Source organism: Marmota flaviventris, chromosome X (assembly GCF_047511675.1).
Source record: "Marmota flaviventris isolate mMarFla1 chromosome X, mMarFla1.hap1, whole genome shotgun sequence".
In the NCBI taxonomy this organism is placed as follows: domain Eukaryota; kingdom Metazoa; phylum Chordata; class Mammalia; order Rodentia; family Sciuridae; genus Marmota; species Marmota flaviventris.
In genome coordinates, this window is record NC_092518.1 from 28,147,951 (window position 1) to 28,154,221 (window position 6,271).

The following is a 6,271-nucleotide window of genomic DNA, read 5'->3' on the forward strand; positions in this document are numbered from 1 at the left end:
GGGTTCCTATCTATACAGTGAGGTCTACAGGGATGACAGCCCAGGGAGGTACAGGATTTAAGAAAACCTTTATATTAATTGTTCTGATGTTGTCCTCATCCACATGAGATAAAGTGGATTCTGTATACCTTCAGTACAACAAGCTATAGTCACATGAGATCTACATATGCCTTCAGAATAGACATATCTCTTAGTTTGCCACTGTCTCCACTATTCCAACTGTCATAGTATTTCTGTAACAATTGTTTGCTCTTGACATTTCTTGCAGTCCTGGGGATAGAACCCAGGGCCTACACATGCTAAGCAAGTGATCTTTCACTGAAGTATACCCTCTACACTTGTATTTTAATCTGAAAGATATTCTTTATTAGTTTTTTTGTTGAAAGATGTTTTGTCTAAATAAGATATTCAAATCTACTTTACCAGTATTAGCAACACTAAGAATTAAGGCTTAAGTTTAAAAGATAGAAACATAAAGTGTATATTTTTAACTTTAATTTGAATATCAGAAGTGATGGCAAGAACAGATCTATCAATTAAATCAATTATTAAAAGATCAATTATTAAAAGAACAAATCTATCAATTATGTTTCCCATTTAATCCCTATAGGCTTTAGACCTTATGATTTCCAGCTGGGCTTGAGAGACAGCTACTTTTCAAAAGTGTTGGAAGGAAGGATGGAATTTGCTGTCGTCAGAAGCACCAGATGTTGTCATATCACCTAACCCTTCATCAGGGATCCTGGCATTTAAGTTACAGGATTGGATCCACAAAGACCTACAATTTTTCCTAGGAAGACTCAATCAGCATTGTCAATTAGAACAAACTAGATTGAGAACTCTTCACCACCACCCTGCTGTTCTCTATGACACATAAAGTTTGGGGCTTCTACAAAAGGTTTTCCTCCCTTCAAGGTGGCAATGCCAATTCTTTCCCCACATAGTGAACAGAATAGATTAAAAGCTTAAACAATAAGACACAAATAATTATATTTGTCATTGCATAAAACAGATCAGTGTAGGGCAGGAAGTTCCAAGGCTGGGTGATGTGGAGGTTGGAGAACTCCATCTCAGTTATCACATGTAGAGACAATAGTCCATGAAGAAAGGAAACCTTTGGAAACTTGCAGCATATCCCAGATCAGAAATTTTTAGCAAGAATTGGATCATGTCCACAATAAATATCATCAGAGAGGATGGAATAAGGAATTCCTCCAAGGAACAGGAAGGAAGGCTGGGGGCAAGGGGGAGCACAAGCACTGAGGTCTGCCTTCCCGGAGTACACTAGGGTAACTAACACTAATTGTACGAACCTAACTATGCATAGAAGTAGGACAGCTTCTGCAGCAGAAAATGGCAATGACATAACTCAAATAAGCTAAGCAAGGGATCTTCCACTGAACTATACCCTCTACCCTTGTATTTTAATCTGAAAGGTATTCTTTGTTAGTTTTTTTTTGTTGAAAAATGTTTTGTCTAAATATAATATTCAAATCTACTTTAGGATTCCTAATAGAACAACATTTACCAGTATTAGCAACACTCTTCCCTGGCCATGGTCAAGTATCCTGGGGAGAATAGAAAGCTCCTGAAAGTGTCCCACATGCCTGGCGCTTGTAGATAATTTTCCCAGTGCAGATGTTAGGATGTGGGGAATCCAACCTCTGGTTTTTGGCTCTCTCAGAAAGCATATGTGAAGAACATTTTTCTTTTGTGAGTAATGATATGTTGAACAAAAAGATAGTTCATTTCCTGCACTCTTAAAACTCCTTCTCCATTGTGAAGTTGCTGGTGCTAAATGAGCTTCACTGATGCAGCTCAAAGGACACCAAAACTGCTACACTCATAAAGTCTTTAGCCAGTATGAAGTTTCATGTGGCAAGCCAAGTTGGATCATCTATTGTAGGCTTTCTCACATTTGCTAAACATATAAGAACTTACTCCTGTGTGAAGTCTCTGGTGCATTAGGCTTGGGTTGCTACCAAAGAACTGTCAACAATCACTTCACCATAGGCTTTGCTTTTGTATGAATTTTAATGTGCTGTTTAAGGTGGGATTTAGTGATATAGGTTTTTTCACATTCATTGCACAAATGAGGCCTTTCTTTGCTGTGAGATCTCTTGTGCATTAAAATGTAGGATTTACTGGTTGACATTTTCCCACATTCATCACACTCGTAAACATTTTCAGCACTATGGCTTTTCTCATGTTCAACAAGAGAAGTTTTACAGGTGAAGTCTTTCTCACAACTGCTGCACTTATAAGGCCCTTTGTCATTGTGAATTTTCTGGTGCTGACCAAGTGTATCTTTGCAACGGAAGGTTTTCCCACATTCATTACACTCAAAAGGTCTTTCTTCAGTGTGAACTATATGATGCTTAACAAGGTTGGAAATTCGGAGAAAAGATTTCCCACATTCAGCACACTTATAAGGTTTTAATCCTATGTGAATTCTCTTATGTACAATGAGGCTGGATTTGTAGCCAAACAATTTCCCACATTCATTGCACTTATAAAGCTTTTCTCTGGTGTGGGATTTCTGGTGCTGAAGTAATTTATCTTGGTGGTTGAAACTTTCCCCACATTTATTGCATTTGTGTATTTGTTCAGTGCCATCAGCCTTTGCTAACTCAGTGTTTCTGGATGGATTCTCTTCATTATGAGTGTCTTCTTGTTGGACAAGTATAGAGCTGGACAAGGAGTCGCTCCTTTCAGTTCTGAAAGTGAAATCCTCGTCCAAATCATAGAGTATGCAGCTTTCCACAGAGGAGGGCTGGCCCTCTTCTGTACTAAAGCTTTTCTCTTCATTCTGCTGCAAACTGAACCAGAAGTCTTTTTCACATAATTTCCATGTATACAGCTGTTGCCCAGTGGGAATTTCTGGATGCTTAGGCAGGTGCAAAATTTCTTTCAAGAGTGAGTCACACCTGTCACAGGAGTGAGCCTCTATGGAACAAGGACCTTCTTTAAAAGTTACCACAGATGATCCTTCTACAGAAATACCCTGCTCAAAAGGTGCCTCTTCATCTTCCATTCCACACCAATGGCTAGAACCAGGCTTAATTCTTATGATATTTAACTTGGCTAGAGCAAGATCTAACAAGACAGGCCATCTGGGCTCCCTCCCTGGCTTTAGCTGGGTAAATACAAAGGATTTGGAAATAGGAAGTCCCAGTGAGAACACCAGTACCAAGTTCTCCAGTGTTACTTGGAAGTACAAGAGTTTCTGAGGCTCATCAAGCAGCTTCCACTCTTCTTGAGAGAAATATAAGAACACATCATCAAGGGTCACATGGTTCTGGGCCTGGTCTATTTGTGGTTCATCTATGAATCTAAGGCCAAAACCACAGTCTTCCTGGGCCGTGGCCAAGCAGTGTGTATGCAGAGACCTGGAAGACAACATGCCGTTGGCTAGTGTCTGAAAAGCCACAAGGGTCTGAAAAACCACGAGGCACAAAATCACTGGCAACACAGTCAGGGACAATAAATCTTAGGGAGGCAGATTTAGAATCAGGACATCACAACTCTGGAAAGGCACAGAGGTAGAACTTACTTTGAATCTTTCCTTCTGTGATCGAGTCTCGAAGTGACGCAAGAGAAACGGCCAACCGCAAGCTCCAGGCCACACTTCCGGTATCCAGCAGAACATCACCCACAAAAGGATATTCCAAAGTGGCAGCACCGGAAATACCACCGTCTTCACCTTAAATTTGTCTAAACCTAGGATTCACCAGCTTGTTTGCACTGGAGAGAAGCTGTGCTTCACTCAGAATTAATGTTAAAGTTCAGCGTTCTCAACTTCATTCAAATCTATCCAAATGTCCCTATTCTAAGTATCATAGACCTGCTTTGAGTCCCAACTGCACTCAATAATAAGTGTTGATATTATGTATTAGTTAAAAGAAAAGTCTTGTATATAGGACAGTGCTTTCTTTTTTCCCTGTGTTGATCATGTATTTAACCATGTTTTTGTTCTTGCTTTAGTTCTAATTGCTTATTGGTTGATTGTTTTAGATAATTTACACAGGTGATCCCATCCTCTACAAATAATGTTTTATTTCATATTTTAAACTTTTAAACCCACCATCCACTTATTTTTCCCTTTGTTTTATTATAGTGACTAGAAACTTTTAAGAAAAGATTGATTAATATTTGTGATTAGAGGTTGTTTTTAAATATTTATTTATTTTTAGTAACATTAATTCTACATATTGATGGGATTCAGTGTTTTATTTTCATGCATGCAGTGCACATTTTTAAATTTCTGAATTTAATGTAAATTATTCTAGAACTTTGCATCTTATACTGTACATATATTCACTATAGATCTCTGGTAGATAATTTTTGAAAATTAAGTTTGGGAAGGATTTTTTTAATTATAATGGTAGCTGGATACTATTCAACAGTATATGAAATCTATTCAGTTGATTGTTTTCTAATTTTGGATTTTATTTTATTAACATTGTTGGTGAAATTTCTTAGATTGTGCTTTCCTTGCAATCTTGAGATTAAACACTTTGTCATGATGTGATTATTATAATGAAGTTCTGATAATCTTAGCCTAATATTCTATATTTTAACTTTTGCTTGTATGTTTATAATTGTGATTAACTAACATTTTTACTTTCTTATGCTTTTCTGTGTTGAGGAACACAGTCATTGCTAAACTCATAAAATAAATGAGGAATTATCTATTCTGTTTATTAGAACAGTTTTTATATAATTGAAATTAGCTTATTTTAAAAAAAAAACATTTAGTAGATATGGTCTCTTTGTGGTTGAAGAAATTTAACTCATTTTCTCTTATTTTATGATTTTCATCACAATAGACCACTGTGCTAATTTATATTTCCCTGTATTTTTTTTACATCACACAGGTTTTCATATTAATTCCTAGGATGTTGTTCATTGTATTGTATTATATTTACCTTTGTTTAATCTTAAATTGTACATTACTAAATAATTACTTGCCCATTTTTCATTACCAAGTTGTTTATTCACACATTTTTTCTCTTTAAAAGTAAGATCACATTTAATGTGTTTTGTCAGGAAAAGTTTATGTATCTGTAGGTTAAAACCATGGATGTTCTGTCATTTTATTTTAACAGTTATGATTTCCATGTATTTGGAATGTTCTCTTTTATCATCTTTTTCTTTTTCTGCCATTTTGCATTGAAATCTTAACTCATTTATTCTCAGACTTTCTAAATGTTCTGGTAAAAGCAGTTGAGGCTATATACTTCCTTTTTTTGTTATTTTAGCTGAAATACTCAGGTTTGATTGCTATGGCACATTATGATTTAAAGAACTTTGTAATTTCCCTTTTTTCCATTTGTTTCTTTTTTTCTACCTTATATACATAGTTCATTTATACAATAAGAACATTGGGAATCTACTCTTTGAGCAATGTTGAAATATACAATACATGATTATTGACCATGACCACATTGTTGTATAATAAATCTGGAAAATTTTTTTTCCTTATGGCCAACTGAAACTTTGAACTCTTTGGTCAATAACTATTCTTTTCTCACACCACTCCTGCCCCAGCCTGTGGAAACTATTCTACTTTCCACTTCAAACAACTGTAAACCATAAGAACTTTTCCAACTTATGCTTTATATTGTTTTGCTTGGGTGAATTTCCCTAAAATTTTATGCACCAGTTTTTCTATTTTATAACTTTAAAAAATATTTTTGGTCTTTTTAGTTATTCATGACAGTAGAGTATATTTTACTTACTTATACAAACACAGAGTACTTATTACTGTAATCAATATCCCAGTTTCATGTTTGTACATGATGTAGAGATTCACTGTGGTGTTTTCATATATGTACATAGGGAAGTTATGTCAATCATTCTGCTCTCTTTCCTATTACTGTCTCCCCTGCTTTCCCTTCATTCCCCTTTGTACAATCTACTGAACTTCTGTTTTCCATCTCCCACACTTGTTGTGTGTTAGCATCCACATATCAGAGAGAACATTTGATCTTTGTTTTTTGGGATTCGCTTATTCCACTTAGCATAATAGCACCCAGATTCATCCATTTCTAGCAAAAGTCATAAAGTCATTCTTTTCATCACTGAGTAATATTCCATCGTGAATATATACCACATTTTCTTTATCCATTCATTGGTTGTAGGGCACCACGGTTGATTCCATAGCTTAGCTATTGTGAATTGAGCTGCTATAAACATTGATGTGGCTGCATTACTATAGTAAGCTGTTTGTATATTCTTTGGGTGCATACCAAGGAGTGGAATAACTGGG

At 35.8% G+C, this 6,271-nt stretch overlaps 1 pseudogene; it reads right to left on the minus strand.

Annotated features, from left to right (window-relative positions):
• Positions 1 to 1,999: 1,999 nt before the first annotated feature.
• Positions 2,000 to 3,649, minus strand: LOC114086025 (zinc finger protein 772 pseudogene; annotated as a pseudogene).
• Positions 3,650 to 6,271: the final 2,622 nt, after the last annotated feature.